The sequence below is a fragment of the Callorhinus ursinus genome, unplaced genomic scaffold (genome assembly GCF_003265705.2).
Source record: "Callorhinus ursinus isolate GAN/ISIS: 27379988/994484 unplaced genomic scaffold, GSC_fseal_2.0 scaffold10, whole genome shotgun sequence".
In the NCBI taxonomy this organism is placed as follows: Eukaryota; Metazoa; Chordata; class Mammalia; order Carnivora; family Otariidae; genus Callorhinus; species Callorhinus ursinus.
Genome location: NW_027397072.1, coordinates 29,770,694 through 29,783,722, shown reverse-complemented (window position 1 = coordinate 29,783,722; position 13,029 = coordinate 29,770,694). Strand labels below are relative to the sequence as shown.

Sequence of the window (13,029 nt, the reverse complement as noted above, 5' to 3'; positions counted from 1 at the left end):
CCTCCCTCCCTTCCTTCTTTCCTGTCTCAGGTTAAATGAGGCCTCATAGAGGCCTCTCATGACTGCCCCAACTAAGGAGACACCCTTCATCCCCAGTTACCTTTGATTACTAGTCTCTGCCTCTTCATAGTCAATATCTCAGTTTGTCATTAAAATTTTTTTTAAGGTTTTATTTATTTGTCAGAGAGAGAGAGAGAGAGAGAGCACAAGCAGGAGGAGGGGCGGAAGGAGAGGGAGAGGTGGATTCCCCGCTGAGCAGGGAGCCCAATACAGGACTCGATCCCAGGACCCTGAGATCATGACCTGAGCTGAAGGCAGATGCTTAACTGACTAAGCCACCCAGGCGTCCCTAAAATTTTATTTACCGAATACAATTCACTTGTCCACATAAGGTTTGCCCAGCAATATGCTGAGAACTGTATATAGTGTGCATTTGTGTTTGAAAATATGTATCTCCAAATTAGGATTTTGCTTTAATAACTTAGCACTTTACTGTGGGTATTTTTCCGGTCATTAAAAATATGTTTATAACATAACTTTTAATATTTGTATATTATTTGGTCACATGGATCACTTCTTCAACCACTTCTGTTTTAGTATGTATCTTCCTTTCACTTTTTGAAAACTATTTTAAGAAACATTGCTATGAATATGTTTGTACATATGTCTCCATTTATACCTTTGATTATTTCTGTAGGATACACTATGGGAAGATGGAATTACAGGATCAAAGGGAACATACCTTTTTAAAGACCAGGTATATAGTGCCAAATTTCTTTCTGGGGAATTTGTAACAATTTATAGTCTTGTGACAGTGTTTGCAAACACTTGTCTTACATACTGTGAAGAACAATGAGCTTTATTCTTTATAAATAATGCAATTTTATAGGCAACAAAGAGCATTCCTTAGTATAACTTGCATTTATTTGATTAATCAGGAGTAATCATATTTTTATGTTTATTAGATATTTATAGTTCTTCTAGCAGTGGGCTTTTGTTCACTTTCTCATTTTGGTTCTATGTTTTTCTTATTAATGTAAAGTCAATTTTATATTAAGAATATTAACCAGTTGCTTACAATATTACTGCAAATATTTTCCAATTTATTGCTTGATTCTTAAATTTGTTTATATTTTTGTTGGATATGCTTTTAGAATTTTTGTACACTCCCCAAGTCGACCAAACTTTTTATGGTCTTCTCACTTCCTTTGTATTTGGCAGGTCCTTACAAATGAACTAAATCAGTTAAATACCTATCATTTTCCTTGGACATATCTCACTTTTTTTTTCACTTGTGATTAAATTTTTTTAGGCCTTCTAGGGTTGCCTGGGTGGCTCAGTCAGTTACGTGTCTGCCTTCGGCTCAGGTCATGACCCCAGCAGGCAGCCTGCTTCTCCCTCTGCCTGCCACTCCTCCTGTTTGTGCTCTCTCTCTCTGACAAATAAATAAATAAAATCTTTAAATTTTTTAGACCTTCTAAAATATATCCTGAGGTATGGTGTCACATGATATATTCTAATTTGCCTTTTTTTTAAAAAGAAAATAACTGCATTTTCCAAATAATTGATTTCCTTTTCATTGGTTTATGATGTTTTGCCACATACTCTGTTCTCATGTATACAATATGGCCAGCTAGAAGCCTACACTGGTGCCTTTTTTTCTGTAATTACTGCAGGTTTAAGTCATATTTTAATATCCAGTAAGACACTTTTTCCCTCCCTACTTTCCTTTCTCAAAAAATTTTCATCTGTTACTACTTTTTTATACTTTCAGATTAAGAGCTATCTTGTCAACACTGGTTAGCTGAATAATGGCCCTCAAAGATATCCAGGTCCTAATTCTTGTAATTAGTGAATGTTAGCTTATCGGGGGTGGGGGGGGTGGGGGGGGTGGGGGAGGGGCAAGGGTTGGGGAAGGACCTTGCAGATATAATTAAATTAATGACCTTGAGATGTAGGTAGGCCTTAGATGTAATCACAAGAGTTTAATGGAAGCAAAAGGATATTTGAGTAATATCCACCATGTGATGGTAGAGTAGAGAGAGATTTGAAGATGCTATGCTGTTGGCTTTGAAGATGAAGCAAGGGCCCAGGAGCAAAGGAATGCCAGGAATGCAGTTCTAGAAGCTGGAAAAAGCAATTCTCCCCTAGAGCCTCTCAGGGAGCATGGTCTTGCCAACACCTTGATTTTAGCCCAGTGAAACTGATTTTCGACTCTACCGCTATAACTGTGTAAGAATGAATGTGTGTTTATGTAAACCATCAAGTTTGGATAATTTATTACAGCAACCATAGAGAACGAATATGTCAATTTAATAAAAAATGCTCGAGATGTTTTAGAATTTTTGTTAATGTCATCCACTAATATTTGAAGAATTGATGAATTTCAATATTCAATATTCCCTTCCAAGAAAATACATCTTTCTTTCTTTTTTTTTTTTTTTAAGTAGGCTTCACACTGAGTGTGGAGCCCATAGCAGGGCTTGAGCTCATGACTGTGAGATCAAGACCTGAGCTGAGATCAAGAGTCAGACACTTAACTGACTGGCACCCAGGTGCCTTGAAAATATATCTTTTATTTTCAAGTAAAATTTTGTAGCCTTTTGAGAAATTTCTTGTGCTAATATTTCCAGTGAAAGAGATTTTCATTTTTCAGAGAATCAGCAGCATGTTTTTTTATAAAGCGATTTTCTTGAAGATAAACACAGAGGGAATATCAGCGTCATTCAGATTGGCAGGATTTGGGCACTTAATAGGTCAACTTCTATAATATTATATAAGGAGGAACAATTTGATTTTTTAAAAGAGGTTAGCTTAAAGAGATAAACTTACAATTTCCCCCAAGTTATCTTATTCTTTTGAAAGTCTCTTCTGTGACCAGATTTTGTTCATTATATGATTACAGATGATGAATAAATGGAAATAGAAAGCTGCATTCTCTCTCTAAAGTGCAAGTTCTACAACACTGCATTAGAGTTTACCCAAAATAGTTCTTAAAGACGGAAATCATGTTTTTCACAAAGCCATCATAACTCTGAAGATTCTGCATTTTTTTCACACTCTTCTTTGGTAAGCTTTTGGTATTTTAGTGTCCTTATTTTGATAATCAAGTAAATATCTCAATGCAGACATTAAAATTTATTTTTTTGTGTTTCAGAAATACTTATGGGAGGAAATTCTGACATGTTGGAGTGGAATTAATTACTCACAGGTTTTTAATATGACTTACTGAAACATTTTGGTCAGGCAACTTTTTCTAGTAGGTGGTTCTGTGGTTCCACTAGCTGAACATTAGAATCATATAGGATATTTTAAAAAATGCAGATGCCTTGGTCTTCCTCAGAATGTCCAGAAGGGAGTAAAAGCATTTGTCTTTTTAAAGAGCTCTAGACATGATTTAGGTGTACCCAAAGTAAATGTCCTCACTTTGGTTTATATAGTAAGCCCTTGGGACTTAGAGATTTTCTTGAATTCTTAAGCACCCCCCAAAAGCCAGTTGTTATCTCACTGAGGTTACTGTGTGAATGGGTCCCATTCTCTTTGAGCTAAGAAGAGAATCTCGCCCCCCCCCTTCCTATACCCAGCCCCAGAGTTTTCTTCTCTATATAGTAAATCTTACCAAGAGTTAGAAAGGGCAACTTAAGATATTTAATCAATTTTATTTTATGGGGAAATTTTTAGGATAGTGAAGTGTTTGTGATTCGAGGATCAAAAGTCCTCCAGTACATCTTTTTCAAATGTCAAGAGTATATTGATTCTAGTTTATACTAATATTGTGAATGTAAGTTTGATGGGAAAATGGAAAATATTCTACGAATGTAGTAATTTTGAAGGAAGGAAGTATGTCATCCTTTCTTGCTGAGTCCCTAATCCTAAATCTTCAAGGAACTGTTTGAACCTAGCTTTCTCTTCACAGACTCCTAAATACTCAAATTTTACTCAAAGGTAGCCTTTCTTGTTTCTAATTGTGAGACATTTGCAATCATTTTGGTGCATGAATATCATAGTTTCTATTGTGCTTCAATTATTGCATTATTTTTCTTTTTTCTTTTCTCAACAGGTATGAGGTTCTTGAGGGTTGGTATCTTTGGTACTCTCTGCAGTGCTCAAAATATTGTCAAGTATGTTTTAAGTCTATGAAACTCGTATATTAAATAGAATGAAATAAAAACATTTTTCTTAACAGAGATACTGATTTTATACGAGTCAACTAGCCAAATTCCCATTTACCTTTTTTCTTAATAGGTAGAAAATTTAAGGACACTAAACAACTTGACCACTTTCTTGCTATATACATTCAGTCCTCACAATACGATTTGCCAGTTGGTTGGTTTGAATATTCGTCTTTTTTTTACAAGAATGCATTTCAAAAGCTACTAAACTCATCTGTAAACAGCAAAACCAAAGTTTTTAGATATAGTAGTGTGCTTCTGGTATGTATATTTATGCTCTATTGTCTGTGTTTGGGTTACATGCGTGTGTGGAGGTGAGGGGAGAAACTTTCTTTACTGTAATTATCAAAGCAATAATTAGCTGGGAAATATGCAACAGGTATGTGATTCAAGCTAATTCGGATCCATTATTACCCGAGACAATTAAAATCTCTTAACTTTGCTTAATGCAACAGTAATGCATCACCTGTGTGAATGCTTTCTTGGCAACAGTGCCTGAAGTTAATATTTATCATAAATAAAGTGTTTGTTAAAGAAATGGTATTGTAAGTGCTCTCTTCCACCTTTATGAAAGTAGAATTAAAATGTCTTTACAGAGTATAGCATCCTTCTCTTTAAACTTCACAGAAGGGCTCAGTGAAAATAGGATTTCAACACAAGCTTCTTTCCCCTTATCTTTCTTTCCAGCTGTTCTGATTCTCCTAAAAATCAACTTCTGTTGGTGGTTTCTGTTAATAGGTAATAAGACCAGTGATTTAAATCAACGATTACTCTCTTTTGGCTTTCAAACTGTTCTAGCATGCTTCTAGTTAGAATAATGATCGTAGTGATAAGTCGATGTGAGGGGATGGTAATTTTCTACATTAATGCTCACCGAGCTTCTTAGAGTTACATTAGCTCTTGCAATAATAAAAAAGTTCTAATAGTAGAAGAAATACTTACGAATATCTGAAATATAGATGTGCCCTCTAGCAAAATTAGAGATCTACACAAGCCTTGTTGGGATTCATTTTGTTGCAACAAAACATGTATTTCCAGCCCCGGTAATTGGCGAACTTAGATGACTCTGGTGTTTTTGTATTCAGTTCTCAAAATGTCATATTTTGATCAGTTCTACTAGCTGTGTCTTTTAGAGACCTTTGAGGGAAATTCACTTATATTTATAAGACAAATTTAAAATAATTGGAAGTTCCTCCTCCTTCATCTTTCCTGCTGCACAAGTGCACACAGACATGCTTATATTTACTACTTCTGTCAGCAGAATCTCAGTGACCCGGTGACTTGCTCTGACATATCTGGTAACAACTCTGACATAGAAGATGTATACTTTTTAATTGGGAGTAGCTACGATTTCAAATTCTTTAGCGAACCATTACTTAGCATAAAGTCACTTTGGAATCAATTAAATATGAACCTTTGTCACATCAGTATTCATTGAAAAGCACTTAGGTGATTAAAGACCCTTGGCCTCCAAATATTTGACCACTTACCAGCACCAGCCATTTAAAAAGCCTTATTAGCTCTTTCTGTTTCCAGGGATGGCAGTGTGAAAAAGTAAAACAAAATGAGAGGAAACATAATTGCCTCCAAATGAATGTACCCTCAGCATCGCCATGGCTTGAACTATCCTAAGGTGCTACTAGCTCCCTATACCTCTTACTAACTTCTGAGGTTTCCTGAGGTCTCTGCTTCTATAGTACAGTATTTTTTCCATAGCAATGCAAGATTAAAAAAAATGAATGAACTTACAAATTTTCATTATCCAAGTGAGATTGGTAAATGTAGCAAATTTCAGCATATTTAATATTTCAAGAAATGCCTTTAATTTTAAACAAACTTTTGAAGAAAATGTAAACAAAGTATATACAAATGACATCAGTTTAAATAATTATTATGCTAATCATAGTAATGACCATTTATTGAAGGAATTCTATGCGAAGCTGTGTGGTTTACATGTGCTCATTTAATCTTCTCAACAGCAATGCTATGAAGTGGGTATTCTCATTGCTGTGTATGTATGGGAAACCAGAAGGTCTCTAAAGATATTTAAAAAATTAAATAATTAATTTAAGTAATTTGGATAATCTATCAAATGTTATATAGTGCACAAGTGGTCTGGTTGGGATTAGAATCCAGGTCTGCCTAATTTTGAAGCTCTGTTTCTTGACCAGTGAGCCCAAATGACTCCTTATACAGGTTCCCTAAGCATCTGCAAAAAGATTTCTTTACGAACTGTTCAAGACATGAGAAAATAACTTATTTTTTGTCCAGGCAGTCACTGAATAAACTTAAAACTTTTATAAGGAGTACCCTTTGCTCAAATTGTTTATAACTCATAATTTTACCTGTTCAAATGGAATATTCCAGTTATTAAATACCTAATACTTCAGTGAAATCCAGTCCTTTACTATGTAAAGATTGTAATATATAGTTTGAATACTCAAAAATACATATGATCTTGTGATGTCTGATTAAAATTTGCAAAATGTTTACCTGTGCTTTATTTGGATCATCAATATTATTTAAAAATATTCTACATCATAAATGTCCTAATTGAAAAGGAAAAGTACTCTTTAATAAATTGAAACAAGTGATTATAAAAAGGAGATATTTTTTCTCTAATAGCATAATAATAATGACCATTGACAGTCATTAGTGAGTGGCTAATGGCCCAAAGGGAACATAAAATAATAATTGTCAGACCAGAAAACTGATTTATGATAAAAATGGGTAATATACATTGGGAAAAATAAAGATGTATTTTGATGTACTTGAAAAGAATGAATGCTATTTGTTTAAGCTTATGATTCCATATCTTTCCTTCTATCTAGTGCCTATTTTCTTTAACCCTATAAAGATTATTTTAATCTCCATAATATAAAATTTATATGTTTATTAATCTGACTCAGGCTTGAGAATTAAGACTTGGGTTTTTTTCTGCTGTTTGTGAAGTCCCCCTATTGTTTCCATTTTAAAAATTACTGCTAATATCACACAACATTGTCTGGAATGTTAAGTGTCAATACACATTGGGAGCTATGATTGAATATTTACTCAAAATATTGTTTTGTAACTTTTGTCAGTCTGCAACATCATGAAGCTCAGTGTTTTAGTTGTTGTATTATTAATATATTGTACATTACCCCTCCCCCCTTTTTTCCTTTCACTGTACTCTCCTTCTCTTTCATACCTTGGAGGCCAGGCACACATGTTAAACTTTCATGTGGTTTAATCCCCTGGGTACCAAATATATTCTTATTTGGGTACTCACATGACATCTGATCATCTTGTGGAGTCCGGGTAGAGAAGAGAAATATCTTTGTGTGAGATGAGATGCTAGGAGAAAGAGAAAGGATGAGAATGTTTTAGGTCAGCAGAGGTTCTAGTAAGGTGAGGTAAGGAAAATTCTACTCAAATACCTCTATTTTCTCAGTGGAGCACATAGCGATGTTATGACTTAAACGGTGAAGAGCTGGGAAAGCAAGCTTAAAAGGGATCATAACATCTTAGAGCAGCCCATGGGTAACGAGAAAGGGGGGGGTGATTAGGGACAAGGTAAGCAATAATGAGCAATTGTCAAGTTCCCAGACCTATGTAGCCAGTGCAGATTTGCTATATGGCCAGGATGTAATTTTAGGATGAATGTTGATGAAGCCATCTCTGAGCTGCCAATGCTTAAATATACCCAGATATTAGTTTGAGGGGTGGAGCTAAAAAATCTCCATTCTCTCACTTACATTACTTCATTAAATTAAATATATGTAGTTAGGCTATTTTCCCCCAAGACTGTAAAAAAAAGTTTTGTTACTTTTGAATTTTAAAATAATGATAAATAAACCGTGATATATTAATGCAATTGAACACAGTGGCACATATTTAAAGGAACATGATTGGACTATATGTGCTTGCCCAAGAGGATTTCACAGAGATAGTAAATCAAACGTAACACAGTATGTAAAATATGATCTCCTTGCAAATAAGCTGTGGTTAAAACATACCCTTGGAATGTTACCAGTTTATAGGCACCAGACAGAAGTCTGCAGGGTGCAACTCTGGAAACTGAACATGGCTTTATAACAGCATGTTCTTTTATTTCCGCAAACTGAAAGCCTAACCTTTGTGGAAGGATATATAAGGTGGGAGACTGCCCACCTCAACTGTATCCTATGTCTGGATGGAGCCATTTTATGAAGTATATGGGTGGAGCTTGAAGATTTAGGTCTGGCTAGAGCAGGTCAGAGCCTTACAGGAAAAATTCATACTTTGCCAGAAAATGGAGGAGCCCCCAGATTCTCACTATTCCTGAAACATTGTGGGATGGGAGAGAGAGAGGTTTTATTGATTATTCTGGGCACCAAAACTGTGTTCTATGCTTGGTATTTGTTTTTGTTTTGTGTTTTTAAGATTTTATTTATTTATTTGAGAGAGAGTACATGAGCTAGAGGGGCAGAGGAAGAAGGAGAATCCCAAGCAGAGTTTCTATATTTTTTTAAGATTTTTGTATTTATTTTGGAGAGAGAGAGCACACACATGCGTGCAAGAGTGCAGGAGGGAAGGGCAGATGGAGAGGGAGAGAGAGAATCTCAAGCAGACTCTGTGCTGAACTTGGAGCCTGCCTGCATGGGGCTCGATCCCATGACCTTGAGCTCATTACCTGAACTGAAACCAAGAGTTGGACACTTAACCAACTGAGCCACCCAGGCAGCTCTCGGTGCTTGGTCTTTGAAACATCAGTGCTCAGTTGAGTTGTTGGAAGTAGTCCGGAGGTGATCATCCCTTTGACTGTCACACAGACTAGGTCCTAGGAGGTACATCCCCTCAACTGAAGTGTTCAATAGCCAGCACAGGGTCTTGTGGGGGGGTAGGCCCACAACCTCACATTGCATCCAGAGTGGTCAATTAGGTCAAAAATAAAACTTCCAATATCACCTGAGTAACAACCAAACACTTCAACATCTTGTGGACCACAGTAGATGACAGGTTCAGAGATAAACATGAAGACTTACTATTGTCAGATACGGTGGGCAATTCATGTCAACTCTTTCAGCGAACTCATAGATAACAAATCAAATATATTTTAAAAATCTGCTTTAAGGTACTGAAAAACAAACAAACATACAAACTAATGATGAATTACCAAACCAGTATCCTGAGGAGGGCAGAGCCATATGAAAGAAAGACTGGCATTCAGAGATGTTTTATGCTGGGGGGGAAGGTGCTGATTATTGAGAAGGCAGACAGATCAGGAGGCTGACCAGCCTTTTTGAATGGGATTGACGTAGACAAGCCAGGTACCATACAGGATACCCAGCTGAATTTGGATTTAAGATATAAACGAACAGTTTTTTAGTGTAAGTATGTTCCATGCAATGTTTAGTTCAAGGTGAGTGAAGAAAAAAGCTAATATCCACAGGAGGCCAGCCCATCTGGGTGTTCAACAATAAAATGTTGATATGCTTTATTGCTATGAAAGGTTTTAATTTGTGGTAGACTAATACTTTGATAACAATAATTTGTTATGACACCTGCTAGTTTTGTTGTTCTTTCCTAGTGGAAAATGAAGACACATTTGCAAAGCTTGGCTGAATTTGGCAGGAAGAGGAGGAAGAACTGAGATAAAATGAAGTAAGTGGGTTGCTTTTCTCTGCCTTCCAACACCCCCTCTCCATGCCATGTACACAATGGGAGGAAGGAGAGAAGAAAACCAGATTTCCCTTGTTTTTTGAGAAGAAATAAAGATCTAAGATTAGGAAAATCTGTATAATTCTTCAGGTAGGAAGTTAGTTGGAGTACTCCAGACTGTAAGGTATGAAGAGCAGAAGAAATGGCTGTGCGGCATGTGGAGATAGCAGAAGTGGGAGAGAGGAGAGCATTTCTTCTGACTTCCAAAAAGAATGGGCAAAATCAAATTGTCCTAGTGGGATGTAGAAGTAGTGGAGGGGTAGGGTCAGGAGACCTGCAAATATATGAAGTATAAGGTGAGGGGAAAATCATAACCGCATAGTAGTGGTGAGAAGAGAACATCCCAGGTCATAGATAGCATATGTGGTGGAAATCTCCAAGAAGCCCTACTCCAGGAAACACCAGCTGGTCTGAAAGCTTGAGGAAGCTCTAGGAAGTGTGGGCACAGATGGGAGGGGTGTATCTGTAGAGTCCTAACAATGGCCCAAGTCTAAAAATGATCTCTTTTTTCTTATTGGAATCTTTAATTTTCTGCATCAACTTGACTGGGCTACAAGATGCCCAAATAGCTGGTAAAAATATTATTTCTGAGTGTGTCTGTGAAGATGTTTCTAGAAGAGATTAATATTTCAGTTGGTGAACTAAATGAAGCAGATGGTCCTCCCCAGTGTGGGTGGCCATCATCCAGTCTGTTGAAGGCCTGATTAGAACAAAAAGATGAAGGAAAGGCAAATTTGCTCTCTCTGCTTGAGCGGAGACATCCATCTTCTCTTGCCCTCTTGCTTCTCAGATTTTTGTACTCAGCCTGGGACTTCCACCATCAGCCCCCTAATTCTTAGGCCTTTAGACTTGGATTGAGTTGCACCACCAGTTTCTCAGGCTTTCTAGCTAGTAGATGTCGGATCATGGAACTTCTCTGCCTCATAACTGCATGAACAAATTTCTATAATAAATATTCTCTTATGTATCTCTCTATATATTCTATTGGTTCTGTTTCTCCAGAGAACCCTGACTAATACACTTACTAACCCTATTTGGCAGCAGGCTTTAAGAATATAAAGTAAGAGAACAGGTAGATATAGAGGAAAATCCTGGAAATGAATATGAATCTAGAATGTAACTGATTCATAAACCTGAAGCCATCAAGAAATCACTGTATTGGATTGCAAGAAATCCTGAAATTGATCTGAGTAATATGTTCACATTAAGTAAGCTGGGATTTCAGAGCCAGGTATGAACTCATTATAAAAATGAAGAGAATTTGTTTAGGATTTTGACTATAAATTTTATACTTATCATATTAGTATCTACACAGAAAGAGAGACTGAAGAAAAATCATACCAAATCACTGATGGTGATTTGGGACTGGGATGGGTGGAGTAGAATGGGATGTGAGATTGTAGCAATTTTCCCAAAGTCCATTGTGTAGTTCTCAAATGTTTGAATATTTTACAAAAAGAAGTTTTTGTAAATAATGTCGTAAAACATTTTTGTAAAAAAAAATGTTTTGGTAGCAAGACTTACCAAAACAATGAAGATTAACATCAACAGGTGAAATGCCCTGAGCATATATCACCATGACTTCCCTTCTGTTGGGGCACTGAATTACTAAACTAAGTCTACCCTAAAACTGAAAAAGGTGGAAAAGATCCCAAATGCGACATCTGAGGCTTCGGATTCACTGACGACAAGATGCAAGGTCAGGGCACCACTGTTGTCAATGCAAGATGACTGAGGACCCAGTCCTTTCAGTGTGGTTCTGCATCTGTGGCAAAACCCATAGTGAAAATCTCTCCCTCATAGCTCACTTACGTGAAACACTTGAGCTAACACAGAGAGAAGAACCAAGCTATCTTCTTATACTATGCAGTCCCCAAAAGAAATACTTTGCCTGCTGATACCAGTTGTCTGAGAGAAATGTCTAGGTAGGGTAGAATTACTCTTTTTCCACATAGTTGGGAGGTATGGTTCTCTATACTGGTAGAGCCTCCTGCCTAAGCCCTAGTGGAGAGGACTTGATTTAGCCCTGTCACCTCCAATCTTCTGGCAAAGAAAATCTCATGATATCTTTCACTGCCTGACAACTACCACTGCTGAAGAGCTAGGGTGAAAGTTCATGCTGAAGAGACTTTCACTTTCTAACAGGAGTATGCAAACAAAGCTCAGGAAGGAGACAAAGCTGAAAAATGGAAACAGGTGGCTCTGATTGGGGAGATTGCACCATTAAAAGTGAAAAACAGAATCATTACTGCTGAAAACTGAGATTGTGATCAGAAGGTTAAATGGAGGAACTATATTTCAACACAAAAGAAAAATATTAAGCAATGTAAATCATGACTAAAAATATAAGAGATATGGAGGACAGTCCTAAGAGAAGTAATATGCAAATAATCAGCATTTCAAGAGAAAAAGAAGCAGATGGAAATGGAATCAATAATCAAAGCAATAATCTTCAACTCCCTGATCTGAAGATCAAAAGGCTTACTAAAAGTCAGGCAGACATGATGAAAAAAAAAAAAGCACCCCCACACACCTAGACATATCTTTGTGAAATTTCTGGCCTCTGTGGAAAGAGAAAAAAATATACATTTTTCAGACAGATAAAAAAGTTTGAATATAATGGAAAAGGAATGTTTGACCTTGACTTCTTATATGCCACATTAGATGCTAGTAGAATAATGTTTATAAACTTTTGAGAGAGAAAGCACTGTTGCATAAAAATCCTACTCTCAGAAAAGTTATCATTCATATGATGACAAAAGAGGGGCATTTTTTGGATATGTAGGAACTCAAAGTATTCTACTCATATTCTTATTCAAAATTACTCAAGGATGTACTCCAGCATAATGATAGTAAATTTGAATAGAAATCTAAAGCAAGTGGAAAATAAAGAATACAAGATATAGCAGTGAGCAATGACTCCAGTAAAATATTAGTTGAGAATAAAGTGATTGCAAATTGTAATATCACTTTTGAATAAGTATACTAAGAAAAGGCATACTGTAAAGGAAAAAGTGAAAAATAATATGGAATTACATTTCTGAAGTAGTTCACAAAATCTAGGACTTGGAAATGGTACAAATGAATGAGAGAATCAAATATTCTTAAGGTTCCATCATTGTGGGGAATGGTAAAAGTACTATTAATTTTAATAAAATCTCAGAGAAATGTGGGT

At 36.2% G+C, this 13,029-nt stretch overlaps 2 long non-coding RNA genes across 3 annotated transcripts in view; one reads left to right on the top strand and one right to left on the bottom strand.

Moving 5' to 3' along the window:
* Window positions 1–696: 696 nt before the first annotated feature.
* Window positions 697–13,029, top strand: part of LOC141373494 (uncharacterized) — a 37,976-nt gene continuing 25,643 nt past the window's right edge. The window contains exons 1-5 of one of the 2 annotated variants that reach the window (XR_012379554.1): window positions 697–757; window positions 2,906–3,069; window positions 3,158–3,211; window positions 4,061–4,121; window positions 9,724–9,797. This is a non-coding gene — a long non-coding RNA (uncharacterized lncRNA). The remainder of the gene's footprint in view (window positions 758–2,905; window positions 3,070–3,157; window positions 3,212–4,060; window positions 4,122–9,723; window positions 9,798–13,029) is intronic. The other variant, XR_012379555.1, reaches the window with a different exon arrangement.
* LOC141373495 (uncharacterized) overlaps window positions 7,444–13,029 on the bottom strand; it is a 110,119-nt gene continuing 104,533 nt past the window's right edge. Inside the window, exon 4 of the long non-coding RNA XR_012379556.1 lies at window positions 7,444–7,508. This is a non-coding gene — a long non-coding RNA (uncharacterized lncRNA). The remainder of the gene's footprint in view (window positions 7,509–13,029) is intronic.